A 2,888-nucleotide genomic window follows, 5' to 3' on the forward strand; every position below is an offset into this window, starting at 1 on the left:
TTAAATGAACATTAAGGTCAATACTGTCATTTTCCACTATTATCTAATAGAATATTGATTAAATCCATTGCAAATTGGAAATGGTATTTTAGTAAAATGCTAACTATAGGCCCTTTCTATTATTTAACTTTCGTTTATTAAATCCCGTTCATCATCGCACTGGGTCCCACTAGTAACGTATAAAGAAAAGAAAAAGGAAGTGAGGTGAGGTGAGGGATCCGTTACTAATGTAAGAAGTCACCACAAACCTCGTACTTTTAAATTAAATCATAAAAAAATATAAGTCAAAATAAAAGAACCTCTCCCGTCTTAATTTTTTCTAATAAAATCCATCTATTCCTCAAATAAAAACCTCTAAGTCTTAATCGTTTCTAATTAAATCCATTACTAATGTAACCAATGAGATCAAACAACAATGAAAAATGTACAATACAAATTTCACTGAAAAATTCGATTATCAGCTGCCCAAGTAGGGGGAATCATGGGCCGGGATCAGACTGGGATAGAAAAATGATCACCACCATGTGCAATTCAAAATCGAAGGTACTGATCTCTGAATCGCTGTTGTTTCGGCCTGTTTATTGGCTCTTATTTCGGCCAACGACAATTGTTTATAATTTTCAACAACGGTTCTTTTGATCCATCTCGAAGTTATAGTCAATCAATTAAGAATGGTGTTAGCGATTTAGCGTAAAGAAAGGAAAAAACAAGGAAAGAAATGAGGGTCTGCAATCAATTTTTTTATTTCTTTCTCTTTTTGTATACGATTGCGAAGGATGGTGTTAGAGGGTCAATTTCAAGTCTAAGGTACCTTCTCCGTCTTCTTTTTTTTTCTCTTCTTGCTTGTAACGAGGAGGTAGGAGCTGTATCAGAGGCCTCGTAAACTTGATTTCTTCCTCGAAGTCTACCATTTCGAACTTGGGAACCCAGCCCGACTTCTTCTCCTGCACATCCATCAGCTTCGTCCTCTTCCCCGGAGGCGAATAGGACGACTCGTTAATTTCCAATCTTCTACGATCGCAGGCGTCTCTGAAACTTCTGATCAACGCAAAGAACCTCTCAACCTTCTGTTCTTCTTCGTCTTCTTCCTCTTGGATCTCTTGATCACGTACACGTTTGTTGCTCCTAACCTTTCCCATTTGTGGCCAAAAACCTCTCAACCTTCTTCTTCTTCTTCACCTTCTCGATGTTTGGTTTCTTTCAGCGATGAAGCGCAGAGGTAGATGCTTATATATACACGGTTGTGAGTGGCGTAGCCCTGCCGACCAGTTTTCGTCACCAGAGAAACGTGGAACGCGGAACGGATGGCATATTTCGGCTGAGGCGTAGCCTCTGACGAAAAAAACAATCACGTCATGGCATAGCGAATCCATGGGAAGAGTGATGACGACCGAGTCGTCATGTGGGCGCTCGCGGGTTTCATTTTGGTTGTGGGTTTGGCTCGGCCCACATCCAAGGTTCAACAGCCAAGTTGGCCTTCTTTGGCGTTCCAATGAACTGAATCGAAACAACCGTTGATCAGACGGAATGAGGGGAAGTTGATCTGATACATCGTCATCTTATCTTTATTGTTTAGTTGGTTCAAAATTAAAGCTGATCACATCACGTCACATCACATTTACATCCAGAAGAAGTGATAGGGTCAACTAATTAGTAAAAAGTAGGGAAAAGTACGAAGACACATTATGCAGAATTCTGAATTCCAGCCCCTCTTACATATACCCCTGTCCCCCTATAAATCACATCTGCCCGTGAATTTGACATCAATTCACGGTGGTCAGGATGCATTCACCCTGTACTTTGTATCTAATAAATTCTGAACTGAGCTGATCTCTCTAAAAAATACGGATATATTTATGAGAATATAGATTCAAAGGCTAATCCATTCGTTCGTCAAAACTACGTGCGGTTGGACATCGCGGTTAGACATCCATCCATGAATGGTCGTTTTCTGTTCTTTTCTTGAAAATGAAATCTCATTGGTTCATTTTTTCATTTCTATTTGTTTTGAATCAAATAGATTATGAGAATAAACCACTCCAATTTCGATTTCAATACCAATTCTGATTCCAACAACAAACCAAACGGACCCTAAAAAACGAAGAACAATCGTACTTCAATTGTAAAACGAGATATAGCACCAGCAACATGATTAGCTTTTCGAAGAGTAAAGAGTTGAGGTGTTCACGTTGCAAGCATCAATTAAAATAATACAATATCAAAACGATACGAGTGATCGGATCAGCTGCCCACTGAGCACGCTCCACATGCCCATCCCCTCTGTGCATTGAGAACATCTCCCGTGCATGTGATTGGGAGATATTCCTATTACACGGAGGGGATGGGCGGTGAGGCGCCTCACTCTGTGGTCCCTCGAATCTCGATAAGTGGGTATCGATACATATAGATGGAGGCACCTCACGGGTCGTAATCTGAGGCACTACCTGCTCTGCCCCAACACAAACTGTGGTCAGATTAGCTGTGCAGCCGATTGTATAACCAATGACAACGCCTCATTCCGGCCATAAATTCTAAGCGAGAGTGATTGTAGGTCATATGTATTTAATGACTGGCATCTAGGGGTGGATTTGAGTCGAGGCAAGCCGAATACTATTAGGTTCAAGTTCGGCTTGAGACTGTTCTATAAAGTTTGAGTGTGGTTTGAGCCTGAATCTTGAGCTCGAGTTTGGTTCGAGTAAAAAATTCATAAGTTCGAGCTCAATTTTGAGAAAAAATATTTTAAAAAAATTATATATAAAAATATTTTTTATTTGATATTTAAAAAATTAAGAATTATAATAATTAATAATTATAATATTTTTATTATATATATATATCCGAACCAACTCGCAAGCTGATCTCTAATAGGCTCGAGCTTGACTTGTTTA

This window comes from Nelumbo nucifera, chromosome 3 (assembly GCF_055504915.1).
Source record: "Nelumbo nucifera cultivar China Antique chromosome 3, China Antique-T2T, whole genome shotgun sequence".
Lineage (NCBI taxonomy): Eukaryota > Viridiplantae > Streptophyta > Magnoliopsida > Proteales > Nelumbonaceae > Nelumbo > Nelumbo nucifera.